This window comes from Triticum dicoccoides, chromosome 3A (assembly GCF_002162155.2).
Source record: "Triticum dicoccoides isolate Atlit2015 ecotype Zavitan chromosome 3A, WEW_v2.0, whole genome shotgun sequence".
Lineage (NCBI taxonomy): Eukaryota > Viridiplantae > Streptophyta > Magnoliopsida > Poales > Poaceae > Triticum > Triticum dicoccoides.
This window is the reverse complement of record NC_041384.1, coordinates 371,115,066-371,131,196: the sequence shown is the minus strand read 5'-3', so window position 1 is coordinate 371,131,196 and position 16,131 is coordinate 371,115,066.

The following is a 16,131-nucleotide window of genomic DNA, read 5'->3' as shown; positions in this document are numbered from 1 at the left end:
GATACTTGGGGAAATTTAGATACAAGAGAATGAAGAGATCACGAGCTGATTAGATAATACTTGAATGAAGCACCGGTAAGATTTGGATAATGAGAGCTGAAAGCTGGAAATGAAAATTCTGACATGATGGCCTCCGGAGAATCAAAATGAAAAGACTCCTGAAATGCTCCGGATGGATGACAAGAATTCCCACAATCGAAAAGAATTATGAGAGGATGGAATCAAGCTAGAACCACACATCTCTGAGAGAAAGGAGCAAGATTGCCGAGAAAAACTCTTCTTCGGTCTTCAAGATTCGAGAATGACAACGAGAAACACCATCATGAATTGTTGAGGCACTCCGGAATGAAGAATGGAAAGGTTGAGCCAACGATGAAAAGAATTTGAAAGATCTTGGAGAAATACAAATGACTGATGATAATTCCTTCATACGTCAAACTTTGAAAGATTTGAGAATAGCTCCGGTAAAATTAGAAGAGTCAGGTAAGATCCTAGGAAAGACCTGTGAGTTAGGGCCCACTCAAAAGATACACTATAGAACAATTTAAAAGAGAGAAATCACCGGTTGAATTAAATGGCTAGAATGAGATAACAACCTCGAAAGAGCTTGAAAGAATTACGAATAGGAACTTGAATCTCCAAAGATATCTTCAGCACTCCAGAACAATTGAATAGCAAGAAGTGGATGATTATGAGGTGCACCGGCATGAGAAAACATTTGAAACGAGGAAAAGATATGACCGACAAAGCTTGAATTGAATCCACCGGAGAAGAAAGAGAACGAATAATGATAACTTGAAGCTCCGTTAGTATCTTCTTGAGAATCACCGGATAAGAACATTGACGGAAAAGGAATGGAGATTCTTTCCATCAATAAAAGGATACTTGAATAAGAAATCTAAGTCCTTGAAGAAAAAGGGTGGGAGGGTGGGAAAACAAAGACAACTTGGAGATGGATGAAGCAAACACCGTCGAGAAGAACTGATCATTGATCTTGCGGATGTTGAAATGATCGGATCCACTTGACGAGAAACACACCGGTTGAAAAGATTGACATGACAATCTCGATTATCATGAAGGATTGGTATTCACATAGGAGTATCAGAACACCACTTAGGAAAGGTATGGAATCAACATTTGACTTCGAAGCAACTCGAATACCACAACTGAAAACAAAAACAAAGGATTGGCTTGCAGAATAAGCCGGAACAAACATATGATAGAGATTTCATCCAAAGTTTTCGTGGTGGGGCCTACACGGGCTTGATCGTACAACACCATCATGTACAAGGCGGTGCACATGACATACGAATCGTCCCCGAGTTAGCATAGCCAAGGACTCTTTAAGACACAACGAGACCACCGTAAAAACCAACTATGGATAGGCAGACCACTAGACGTCGAACCCCAATCTCATATCATGCATCTGTCGGAAAGATATCCTAAGAGCTACTTGAATTCCCACTTATAAACTCCCGAAACTTTCCAGTTATGCAATCAGGTGTTGGGGATACAGGGGAAGCATAATATCTCACCCAAAACTAGCAAATCCTACATCCAGCTGTATCCATCCTTCAACACATAACCAAGAAACCTTCGGAAATCATTTACCTCAACCTTCGAAAAGCATCCGTTATACGAGTTATGGCAATACTCCCGAACTCCCGCCCTAGTACTGGGTGGCGTCGAGGTTATCTCACCAACAACTGCATAAAAGAGATTTTCGATGTCGGCGAAACTCAAGAATTCTAGAACTGCAACGATAAAATTGTGACGACAAGACCTCGTAGCTCAACTCCCCGGGACACTGCCACAATCCCTAAATGTCAGGTGGCACCAAGAACAATGTTCTCGTCACAAAACCATCGGAACGATTCCAAGATACCCAGGTGATCCTAATTTTTTTAGTGAAATTTGAGAAGAGAAGAGTCAAAACTCTACGTCAGGAGGCCTCACCAGAGCGACGAAGGGACTGAGGAGTAAAAAGAATCCTACTCTCTGATATATATAATCCTAAAATACTCAAAAAAAATTTCTAGACTCAACAATGCCAGCGATTCGATCAAGCAGGGGGCTCCTAAGTCGGGGAAGGCTCTGATTACCAACTTGTAACGCCCACGATGTGGCTATATCTCCCACGGGTCAAAGCACGACTTAGAGGCATAACCGCATTGTAAGCAATGTCGCAAGAGGGGTAATCTTTACACATCCCATGTACTGAATAAGAAAAGAGATACATAGTTGGCTTACAATCGCCACTTCACACAATACATGAATAAAGCATTACAGCATCCAGATACAATCAAGGTCCGACTACGGAACCAAAATAGAATAAGACCACCCCTAATGCTACAGATCCCCGATCGTCCCAACTGGGCTCCACTACTGAACAACTGGAAATGGAACAACATAACAAACACGATCTTCATCGAGCTCCTCCTTGAGCTCGGTTGCGTCACCTGCACGGTATCATCGGCACCTGCAAACTGGTTTTGGAAGTAATCTGTGAGTCACGGGGACTCAGCAATCTCACACCCTCGCGATCAAGACTATTTAAGCTTTTGGGAAGGGAAAAGGAATGAGGTGGAGCTGCAGCAAGCACTAGCATATATGGTGGCTAAACTTACGCAAATGAGAGCGAGAAGAGAAGGCAAGGAACGGTCGAGAATCTATGATCAAGAAGTGATCCTAGACTACTTACGTCAATCATAACTCCAACACCGTGTTCACTTCCCGGACACCGCCGGAAAGAGACCATCACGGCTACACACACGGTTGATGCATTTTAATTAAGATAAGTTTCAGGTTTTCTACAACCGGACATTAACAAATTCCCATCTGCCCATAACTGCGGGCACGGCTTTCGAAAGTTCAAATCCCTGCAGGGGTGTCCCAACTTAGCCCATCACAAGCTCTCACGGTCAACGAAGGATATTCCTTCTCCCAAGACAATCCAATCAGACTCGGAATCCCGGTTACAAGACATCTCGACAATGGTAAAACTAAACCAGCAAAGCCGCCCGATGCGCCGACATCCTGATAGGAGCTGCACATATTTTGTTCTCAAGGCAACACCGGATTGTCCTGACTTCCGGTAGGCCAGCCCAGAGTTGCCCCTGGTGGCCACCGGCGGTCGACTGGTTCGGACCAACACTTAGACAAGCACTGGCCCGGGGGGTTAAATAAAGATGACCCTTGAGTATGTAGAACCCAAGGGAAGGTGGTAGGTTGTTAGTGCAAATGGTAAAACCAAGGTTGGTCCTTGCTGGAGGAGTTTTATTCAAGGCGAACTGTCAAGGGGTTCCCATAATACCCAACCGTGTAAGGAACGCAAAATCAAGGAACATAACATCGGTATGACGAAAACTAGGGCGGCAAGAGTGGAACAAAACACTAGGCATAAGGCCGAACCTTTCACCCTTTTCCAAGTATATAGATGCGTTAATTAAAATAAGAGATATTGTGATATCCCAACAATAATCATGTTCCAACAGGGAATAAACTTCATCTTCACCTGCAACTAACAACACTATAAGAGGGGCTGAGAAAAGCGGTAACATAGCCAAACAACGGTTTGCTAGGACAAGCTGGGTTAGAGTTTTGACATGGCAACATGGGAGGCATGATAAGCAAGTGGTAGGTATCGCAGCATAGGCATAGCAAAAGAGCGAGCATCTAGCAAGCAAAGATAGAAGTGATTTCAAGGGTATGGTCATCTTGCTTGAGATACCGCAAGGAAGAAGAACGAGTCCATGAAGAAGACACACGGACGAAGTCGAACGGATCCTCACAAACACGTAGTTATCAGAACCAACCCAAAGAAGCAACACCGGAAAGAAACAAACAATCATGGTAAACAACCATCACATAATCATGGCATGATGCACAATCAAGTATGATGCATGTCCGGTTTAATGAAGCATGGCATGGAAAAGTGCACAAGCAATCCTACAAATTAAGTGGAGCTCAATATGCAATGAGTTGCATATTGACGAAACACCACGTTCAAGTTATTTAGTTCGATCTCATTTATGTACCCAACAATATTAAATGTTGTTAAACATGGCAAGAGGGTGAAGCAAATTAAAACTACTTATCTAGGCAAGTTGAAATGAGGCCGGAAACAACGAACAACAATTCCGGTAAATCCCCATATGCATGTTTTAAGGTTTGGTACTGTTCTGCCCTAAACACAATTTTAAGGTTGTTAAACATGCAAAGTGATGCCACCATGTTAAACTAGGCATTTTTCTACCCCATTTACATATAAAGATTATTAGGTTTGGATCTACGGTTAATTAGTTATGAAATAAAGCATTTTAACATGGCATATGAGCAAATTTAATCAAACAACATTTTAAACATTTTAAACATGGATGAAAGTTGGATATTATGAAACTAGACAGAATTCTAAACATTTTTCATATAAGAAGTTTTTAAATCCGATGCACGGTTAATGAGTTATTACATGCACGATGCTTAGGTTTTTTTTTTTGTAAAACTGTAAATCCTCGGATAATAGCTAAATTCACAGAACTGAAAAAAACATGATATGGGCCGAATCTGGCTGGGCCAACAAGAGCAGGGCGCTGGAGGCAGCTCACCCATGGGCCATGGCCCAGTTTGAAGGTGAGGTGAGGCCGGCAGGGGGGCCGATGCAGGTCGAGGCGAGGCCGGCCCAGGCGAAGTCAACGCGTGCGAGGCGTTTTGGTTCTGAACTAACAACTGCATCAGTGTATTGTGCTGCTGGATCAACTGAGTGAGCTCCGGTGGGAAGGTAAATATGGGGTCATGTCTCGGAGGCATCTGAGGGTTTAGAGGGAAGAGAATAGAATAGAATGAGGTCTAGTGAGAGAAACACTACCCATATGCACATGAGACAAACACAATCATATCGCTCAATCAATCAAGCAAGGGCATATAATCGATCTAACTATCGTTACAAAAGTGCTCGGACTATACTATATACATGGAGGAATACTACTGCTGATGTGGTGGTCTACTAGAAATATTGATCGGTCGAAAACTCCATGATGTCCGCTCCAGCTTCATCAACATAGTCATCATCGCTATTTTCGGGGTCCGAGTCGGTGTCGTCGATGAGGATGTAGTCTTCAGAACAAATCTCCTTCGGTTCATCGTCTTCTCCTCCTGGCGTGGGGTCTCCCATGAATACTCCTAACTTCCTTTCCAGATCGTCATTCTTCTCCACTAGTACGACAATTTCCTCCTCATAATCTTCGCGAGTAGCCTTGAGTTGTCAGTACCCCGACTCAATGCCACATCGATCTAGCATGTAACACCTCATATCACTTTGCGGCCTCACGCACGGTATTCCCACGGGTGTCGCCTTACCTTTGCCCGGGTCCGTTTGCGCCTTTTGGCACACGTATATGACAGTGTCGCTAGCATCCATATGATAAGGAGCCCGGGCTGACATGGCTAGTCGTAAACCCAAAGTGGCACAGACTTACAGGGACAGGCATCCATGACCCAGCATCGAACGTGTCGGTCATCAGCGAGTGAATCCAGGCTGTAGCACTGGGCTAGCAGGACTCCGGTGAACCGGGCTGTAGCGGCTAACAGGACTCCGGTATTCATCGCGTGACATTTCCCCGAAGGGACAGACACAGGAACGAAGAAGGACACATGCCGACCAGCCTAAGTGTTCCGGAGCAGTAGCAAGCTACCATGGCTCGGTGGAAACACTAGGAGACATTTCCCGGTGAGAGAGGCTACTAAAGATAAACAACTAGATGGTCAGATCCCACACATACCAAGCATTTCAATAGCATACACACAATATGCTCGATATGTGCAAATACAACATGGCATCACAACATGACTCTAGACTCAAGTAATTTATTCAATAGGCTCCGAGGAGCGAGATATTACAAACATGGGTCTCATGACCCAACAATCAGAGCATACAAATCAAAGCACAAGCGGAAGCTATCATGTCTGGGTACAGACATCTATAACTGAAAAGGGCTGAGAAGCCTGACTATCTACCAGATCCTGCCGGGGCACAAGATCGTAGCTGAGGTAACAAGCTAAACGTCGAAGTCCACGCGAAACTACTAGTGAGACCGAAGTCTCTCTGCAAAAACATAAAATAGGCAAACGTGAGTACAAATGTACCCAGCAAGACTTACATCAGAACTAACTACATATGCATCATTATCAACAAAGGGGATGGTGGGGTTTAACTGCAGCAAGCCAGCTTTGACTCGGTGGCTATCCTGAACTACGACTGCAATGTAACTCTTTTGAGGTGGCGCACACGAGTCCACATATTCCCAATATCAATACACCACTATGGATCCGCTCCCGTCTCCCTACGAGAGCGCCATCCATAGCACTCACGCTTATCTTGCGTATTTTAGAGTATCCACTTTCACTTGTCTATGAACTGATATAAGCAACCCAGAAGTCCTTTACCGTGGACACGACTATTCGAATAGATGATGTTAACCCTGCAGGGGTGTACTTCTTCATACATGTTTCCACCACTTAGCGTCTGCACACGACATGTGCTCGGCAGACTTCAAGCGAAAGCCGACGTGGGTGTAGACCACGACCTACCTAAACACTCAAGTCTCTAGTCCAGGTTTATCACCTATTCGGGTTCCATCCATGAGGAGATCCGGCCGGAGTTTCGCTCACAGCCCCAAACGATGTGAACAGGGTTCCGTGACACCAAACGGGCGCCCGGTATACCCGGCCACGTGCCTACCGCATCACAGCCCACCCCTACGGTCAGCGCTGTCCACGGCCTCCAGCATACTACAAACACCAGAAACTACTTGCAACTCCTGGACAGAGGACAAGGGTGAATAAGAAGTCGAGCGGGGTCATATTTCAGGGCCCAATGTATGGTAGTAGCTGAATCATGGATCACAAACACAGAACTCAGTTCCTGAGGACGACTTCAATGAGACAACCCACCATGTACTCCTACATGGCCTCTCACCGACACCTTTTACCAAATCGTGTTCACACACTTAGCTCACACACAGTAGGACATGTTCACCCGCCTCTGATTCATCCCCGATGAATCAGACCTGACTCAACTCTAAGCAGTAGCAGGCATGACAAACAAACATGAATGAGTAGGCACAACAGGGCTCAAACAACTCCTACTCATGCTAGTGGGTTTCATCTATTTACTGTGGCAATGACAGGTCATGCAAAGGAAAAAGGGGTTCAGCTACCGCAGCAAGTAACAGATGAATCGTTGTTGTCCTAATGCAGTAAAAGAGAGCAGGAGCGAGAGAGTAGGATTGTATCGGAATGAACAAGGGGGTTTTGCTTGCCTGGCACTTCTGAAGATAACATTGAGTCTTCATCAGTGTCAACGATCACATCATCGGTATCACGTCTATCGAGAGGGGACAAATACCGGCAACACAGAAGGGAACACAATCAATGCAATGCACAATATGATGCATGATCATGACATGGCAAAATGAATGTGTTTTGGGCTAATGCAACTAGCAACAGATTAAATGAAGTTGGTTTGAATACAAGATTCAAATTCAAACTCCATATGTGATTATTCAAATGCCATTTAATTGATTTGTGCTAAACAGCAGCTATAAGTTGTTCTAACATGCATGAAAATGGTACAGATGGATTCCTTGAATTTTTCTGATAATTTTTCATATATAATTTATTTCATTTGGAGTTACGGTTAATTTTCTATGAATTTTAGAAGTTTTAGGCATTTTCTGGAATTTTAGAATTAAATAAAATCCAGAAAACATTACTGCGTCAGCATGATGTTGGCATGACGTCAGCAAGTCAACAGGGGCCGGCTCGGGTCAAACCTGACGTGTGGGGTCCACACGTCAGTGACACAGGGGCTAATCCCGCGTTGACCCGGGCTTTGACCCGCTACGGGGCCCACTGTCAGTGTCACAGGGTTAGTTAACAGGGTCATTAGCCCCTAACGACGACGCCACGTCAGCACGCCGGAGACCAGCCGACGGCGACCACAGAACACGGCGGGGCACGCCGGACTTGCGCTAGAGGCGTCAGTTTGGCGCGCTGAGGGCACCAGGGGATGGCCCTTGCTCCCGCGCATCCAGAGGACCGAGTGGGAGGTCGTGGGGTCGCCGGAACTCATGCCGGCGACGAGCTTTGGCGGCAATGGTGTTCGGTGGTGCTCGGGCGCGTCGCTACGGTGCATCAGTGAGCAAATGGAGAGGCTGGGCAGCACCTGCTAGACATGGGGAGCACTAAGAGCAGCTCAGTGAGGCCAGGGGAGCACGGAGGCTATGCGTGCAGCAGCAATGGCGGACGGTGGCTTCGGTGCTCGTGGGGAACGGCGCTACGGCACGGAGGGGAGCATGCTGAGTTAGGGGAGAGGGTCAGTGACTCACGGCGATGACGAGGGGACGCTCGGCGAGGTCGGGGACGGTCCGGAGCCGGCGAATTTGACGAAGATGGCCGGCGGGTCCGAGGTAGAAGACGACGGCGATGGTGGCGATGCAGGGCTTCCGGAGGGCTGTGGATCGGTGGGGAGGAAGAGGGGGTCGAGGCGGAGCTCCTGGGTGCATCGGCGAGGCTAGGGGTGGCCGGTGGCCATGGGTACGGCGACGATGACGGCGAGCTCCGCTCGGTCGCGGGAGGGGAAACAGAGGAGCGAGGGGGAGGGAGGTCCAGAGAGCGAGGGAGAAGTGAGAGGGGGTCCGGGACGTCTCCGTGGCGTCGCGAGGAAGTCGGGGAGGCTGCCACGGCGAAGCAAGAGGTGGCCGGCGTCAGCGCGCGTGCGTCCAGCACGCAGCTGCTTCGGGGCGAGGGGGAGGAAGATGACTGGCAGCTGGGCTGCACAGTAACGGGCCGCGCAGAAGCTGGGCCGGCTACAGGTAAGTGGCCCAGGTACGGGTCTTTCTCTCTCTCTCCTTTTCTAATTATCTCAGTTTTCTATTATTCTGTAAATTTAGGGCTTTATTAAAAATACTCAGACACTTTCAAAAATCATGAAACTAATCATGGCTACTGTTTAGAATATATCCAACAGTAAACATTTTAGTTTATGATTATTTGAGCATTTGAAATATTTAATAGCATTTAAATGCCCAAATGAAAATACTATATGATTTAATTCAGTGACCAAATATGTCCTGCAAAAATATAAACCATTTTTGGTAGATGCTTCCACCTCAAACCAGAAATGTTGAACATTTTTAGAGGACATTTTGAGTTCAATGAAAAAGGTTTTATTTTGACCCTAGTTGAATTCATTTGGTGCTAGGGCTTAGTCAATCCCCATCTCAGGTTTAAATGAAATTTAAACATGATGTAACACTCTAATGCATGCACTAGGCATTGTCAGAACTAGGGATGTGACAACTCACCCCCACTAAACAAGAATCTCGTCTCGAGATTCAAGCGTAGGGTAAGGTGAAGGGGAAACGCAACTAGTATAATCTTCACGATCCAGGGTGCACTTCAGTTGAACGTTGATTCATTCACCATCATTGTCTTGATGTCTTGCTCTGAGAAATCCTGCCAACATGACATGGAGGGAAGAAGGAGACTCTAGAAGGGTCGATCTTCTTGAAGATCGAACAACTCACGGAATGAGACATAGGACCATCTCTCGGGTTGAGACACGAGATACACATCAAGAGGGGTGGAAAGAAACGGATGACGAAGGTTCACTAGGTGGACAACAATTCCACACCTAAGAAGGTGGTAAACGGTTGTCAACGTAGCGAGGAGTTGAGTTGCCATGATACCACGACGAAACATCCTGGAGGAGGGTGATTCGTAGATTATTACCTTAAGTGGCAAAAAGAATTACTTTTGATTCAAAGATCATTGAAACTCTCTTTATCAGCCTAAGGCAAATCACAGCAATCGATTGGCGGGGTTGGTAGAATGGCATACTCAGACTTGGATGATGTGGATTACCTTGTTGAAGACAACGTAATGGATGAATTTGCTTATCACCGGAAATGGAAGAGACCCATGGTAGAATGGCACATTGGCGGTGCAAGCTGGGAACAAAATGCAAATGCTGGGAATGATTCTGGTAACTGGGGAAGAACCCAACAACAGCGAGTGAATTCACTGTTTGAAAAGATCATAGCATTGCCGAGGAAACTGAGAGCAATCCCAGTTAGTGCCGATGATAACACGTAGCGCTTGTGCGTGCTCTCAAGAACTTGAGCATTTCCATATTCATCAAGGTTTTACCAACATCCGTGTCAAGGATCCTGGCAACACAACTTGCTACCACGATGAATGATGATGGATGATGCAGATGCAAAGGAAGATAACACTTCTCAGATTACACCTTAGCGAAGCCAAGGAACAAAATTTGGATGATCGACCGAGAGACATTTAGCACTCCGCTTCTAATGTTCTCCTTGATGTGCTAGTGTAACCCATTCATAGAAATGATCTGGTATCTAGAACATCAAGTAAAGGTCGGACTTCGGGAACACAAAAATCCATAGGGCAACTAGGGAGTAAATCCTACGAAATCCCTATGGGGAGGTGGCCAACTTCATCAATCAAGATATTATAATAACAGGTCTTTCGGCTGGGTGTGTTGGCCATGACATCCACCTCACCGGTTATCGAGAGACCAATACTATAGTCCTTGGGGAAATGTTCCAACCATCATATCTGCCTGAGATTCAGATCTGGTTGGTGTCAGAATATTCCAGGCTCATCGAGTCCAGGAAGAAAAATGAAAGTTTGCAACACAAATCGACGAGATGACGTTGCGGGATTCTCGGGAGATGAACTACGATAGCAAGCTCCAAAACATGAGCTGGTTCTGCTACAAACATGTGAACACGTTGTCCAAGACAAGCATGACCACAAAGTAGTTTTATAATAAAACACTACCGAGTTCAGGAGGGGGAACCATCAACGAGGGTATCGAAGTCCTTACATAAGTCCGGATTAGCTCTTATGAAGGAACTCCTTCTCCTTGAACAAATCAACCAGTGGCTTGGTGTGCTAGGGATACATATAGATTGAAGGTTGCAAGTCTTCAAACCACAGCATTCTTCGCACGTGTGCATGACTGATTTGGAATGATTCCAAAGAAAGCAACATTGACTTTCTCGAATCCACGGCGGCAACTTGCATCAGATGCACATGAATTAAAGGAAGTCACTACCTTCATCCAAACATATGCTTCATGAGCTAGCATGAAGAAATGCTTTCAAAAGTTTCCAACACTAGCTTAATGTTCAACAAAATCATGGAGGAGATAAGGATGTTGTCAATGGGCTCAACAACAATTCTTCCGGGTTTCCTTTTAAAAGGAATTCCATAGTTAAGTGAACACGGTGATAGCATTGGTTAGACCAAAGATGTAATGGTGTATGCTCGAGGGATCAACCACGAATAAGACACCATTACGAGCATCGTTGGTACTGATTTGATTTGACGATGGCCAACACTCAAATCAAAGGATTGATAAGACAATAGGTCCAACAACTGATCACAGGGACCAATCAATGAAGATATCATCTTTCTTCAACACACACTACACAAGAATATCCCTTTGGAACGAACTAAGTCAGACAAGCTTTTATCTTCCAACTCTCCAAGTTGTTGTCCAGCTTAACCAACTAGCTCAGGGATATCTAACACCGATTCTTGGAAAGAAGGTGGTTCATAAGAAACCAACTTGATCACGGGCTCAACATAACGGTCAGGTGACGACCTGGTGATACTTCCGAGAAGACATTCAGAAAATCACGAACCACCGGTATGTTACTAAGCTCGAGAACAATCTCGCTTTTGAGGGCAAGACGATATAATCAAATGAGTGAGGACTTGACAAGATCCTAACTCATCAATCGAAGGGTGCACCGAAATAAGAACTAGGTAGCACGATAAGTCTTAGAAGGATGATTCAAAAACCAACATGCTAAGAATGAAATTATTATCCTTTAACTACCAAGCAACGAGGTTGCTGGGAGTATTGATTTCACACATCACAATTCATTTGTCGGTATTCCGGTTACATCAACACGAGGGCCGAGGAATGAACAGTGATGGCAAGAAGTATCACTGTACCAAGAGTTCATGGGATGGTGTGCAATTCCTATAACAATCCCGATATAAAGATGGTAATACTCCAAGGTAGAACAGAACAAAAGCTGGATTAGCAATTTGATCTGCGGAGCACAACTTCTTTGACCCAATCCTGGATATGGAAGAGGTACTGGAGTTTGTTTCTCCTAGTCATTATGCGATAGAATGGCTTGACGGACCACAAGAGTAATAGGCATCGATAAACGAACGCACGCATACTCTTGACTATCAATTGATAGACGAAGGTCAGTAGACAACTAAAGAGGGACAACTCAAAGGAACACACGATTTTCTGAGTTGTGGATGCATGGTTTGGCATGTCGAACGAATTCAACATTTCTTCCAGATAACCCATGCAGAGAGGTAGGACTGGCAGAGTCACGATTTATGAATGGAGAACTCCTCAAGAGTACTCTAATTGTGATTTTTTTTTGATCCAATAAACATCTGCCATAATGGTTCATGGTAGTTGGAAGAAGAAGATACCACGGACTTCAAGGACTATCGCAAAGGTTACTAATATCCTAAAGGCACTAGCAATTACTATCCACATGAAGTAGGTAGAGTGAATCTCGGGTTCAGAACCCAGGAGTAGAATACCTACTACTAAGTAGCATCACGGGATGCTTCCGAGAATAAAGGCCAGAATCTTCACACTAGGACACAAATCATGGCTAGACCACTAGATGATCCCCTAAGCACCTAGGGTCATAATAATAATTCCAACATATATGTCGAGGCAATAATTACCTCAACACACCGATTAGTGTGATTGAGCTGGCATAAAGGAGCATCGAAACCAGAGGGAAAGGATTTGCAAATGCATCGGACTATTTAGAAACCTGGGATGACTCGGACAGCATAACGGCTGTAAATGCTCAGAAAAGATTTGAGACATTCACAAAAATGGTGGCATAACCACTTAGAAGCACAATATCAAGGTTCCGAGATCAACAATTAACATACGGAAGTAGTAGGAACTGAACTGAGACTTAAATCCAACAATCTATAAGTCTACTGATTAGTAACACGTGATCCTAATAGAAAGAAGAGATAGCCTAGTTCTTAATCCCCGTAGAAGAGAAGATGATGACTCAGATCAGAAGGCATAAGGTGTAAGGAGTAAAAAGAGCCTTACGTTCCATCCCACAATCAATTCCCTTATATAACTAAAGAATTTCTAGACTCAACTTCGACCAGTTTGGCTCGGTAATCCTACAGGCAGTCTGGCTCTGATACCAACGCTGTCAGGACCCCGACTCAATGCCACATAGATCTAGCATGTAACACTTCATATCACTTTGCGGCCTCACGCACGGTATTCCCACGGGTGTCGCCTTACCTTTACCCGGGACCGTTTGCGCCTTTTGGCACACGTATATGACAGTGTCGCTAGCATCCATATGATAAGGAGCCCGGGCTGACATGGCTAGTCGTAAACCCAAAGCGGCACAGACTTACAGGGACAGGCATCCATGACCCAGCATCGAACGTGTCGGTCATCAGCGAGTGAATCCAGGCTGTAGCACTGGGCTAGCAGGACTCCGGTGAACCGGGCTGTAGCGGGCTAACAGGACTCCGGTATTCACCGCGTGACATTTCCCCGAAGGGACAGACACAGGAACGAAGAAGGACACATGCCGGCCAGCCTAAGTGTTTCGGAGCAGTAGCAAGCTACCATGGCTCGGTGGAAACACTAGGAGACATTTCCCCGTAAGAGAGGCTACTAAAGATAAACAACTAGATGGTCAGATCCCACACATACCAAGCATTTCAATAACATACACACAATATGCTCGATATGTGCAAATACAACATGGCATCACAACATGACTCTATGACTCAAGTAATTTATTCAATAGGCTCCGAGGAGCGAGATATTACAAACATGGGTCTCATGACCCAACAATCAGAGCATACAAATCAAAGCACAAGCGGAAGCTATCATGTCTGGGTACAGACATCTATAACTGAAAAGGGCTGAGAAGCCTGACTATCTACCAGATCCTGCCGGGGCACAAGATCGTAGCTGAGGTAACAAGCTAAACGTCGAAGTCCACGCGAAACTACTAGTGAGACCGAAGTCTCTCTGCAAAAACATAAAATAGGCAAATGTGAGTACAAATGTACCCAGCAAGACTTACATCAGAACTAACTACATATGCATCATTATCAACAAAGGGGATGGTGGGGTTTAACTGCAGCAAGCCAACTTTGACTCGGTGGCTATCCTGAACTACGACTGCAATGTAACTCTTTTGAGGTGGCGCACACGAGTCCACATATTCCCCATATCAATACACCACTATGGATCCGCTCCCGTCTCCCTACGAGAACGCCATCCATAGCACTCACGCTTATCTTGCGTATTTTAGAGTATCCACTTTCACTTGTCTATGAACTGATATAAGCAACCCAGAAGTCCTTTACCGCGGACACGGCTATTCGAATAGATGATGTTAACCCTGCAGGGGTGTACTTCTTCATACATGTTTCCACCACTTAGCGTCTGCACACGACATGTGCTCGGCAGACTTCAAGCGAAAGCCGACGTGGGTGTAGACCACGACCTACCTAAACACCTAAGTCTCTAGTCCAGGTTTATCGCCTATTCGGGTTCCATCCATGAGGAGATCCGGCCGGAGTTTCGCTCACAGCCCCAAACGATGTGAACAGGGTTCCGTGACACCAAACGGGTGCCCGGTATACCCGGCCACGTGCCTACCGCATCACAGCCCACCCCTACGGTCAGCGCTGTCCACGGCCTCCAGCATACTCAAACACCAGAAACTACTTGCAACTCCTGGACAGAGGACAAGGGTGAATAAGAAGTCGAGCGGGGTCATATTTCAGGGCCCAATGTATGGTAGTAGCTAAATCATGGATCACAAACACAGAACTCAGTTCCTGAGGACGGCTTCAATGAGACAACCCACCATGTACTCCTACATGGCCTCTCACCGCTACCTTTACCAAATCGTGTTCACACACTTAGCTCACACACAGTAGGACATGTTCACACACCTCTAATTCATCCCCGATGAATTAGACCTGACTCAACTCTAAGCAGTAGCAGGCATGACAAACAAGCAAGAATGAGTAGGCACAACAGGGCTCAAACAACTCCTACTCATGCTAGTGGGTTTCATCTATTTACTGTGGCAATGACAGGTCATGCAAAGGATAAAGGGGTTCAGCTACCGCAGCAAGTAACAGACGAATCGATGTTGTCCTAATGCAGTAAAAGAGAGCAGGAGCGAGAGAGTGGGATTTTATCGGAATGAACAAGGGGGTTTTGCTTGCCTGGCACTTCTGAAGATAACATTGAGTCTTCATCAGTGTCAACGATCACATCATCGGTATCACGTCTATCGAGAGGGGACAAATACCAGCAACACAGAAGGGAACACAATCAATGCAATGCACAATATGATGCATGATCATGACATGGCAAAATGAATGTGTTTTGGGCTAATGCAACTAGCAATAGATTAAATGAAGTTGGTTTGAATACAAGATTCAAATTCAAACTCCATATGTGATTATTCAAATGCCATTTAATTGATTTGTGCTAAACAGCAGCTATAAGTTGTTCTAACATGCATGAAAATGGTACAGATGGATTCCTTGAATTTTTCTGATAATTTTTCATATATAATTTATTTCATTTGGAGTTACGGTTAATTTTCTATGAATTTTAGAAGTTTTAGGCATTTTCTGGAATTTCAGAATTAAATAAAATCCAGAAAACATTACTGCGTCAGCATGACGTTGGCATGACATCAGCAAGTCAACAGGGGCCGGCTCGGGTCAAACCTGACGTGTGGGGTCCACACGTCAGTGACACAGGGGCTAATCCCGCGTTGACCCGGGCTTTGACCCGCTACGGGGCCCACTGTCAGTGTCACAGGGTTAGTTAACAGGGTCATTAGCCCCTAACAACGACGCCACGTCAGCACGCCGGAGACCAGCCGACGGCGACCACAGAACACGGCGGGGCACGCCGGACTTGCGCTAGAGGCGTCAGTTTGGCGCGCTGAGGGCACCAGGGGATGGCCCTTG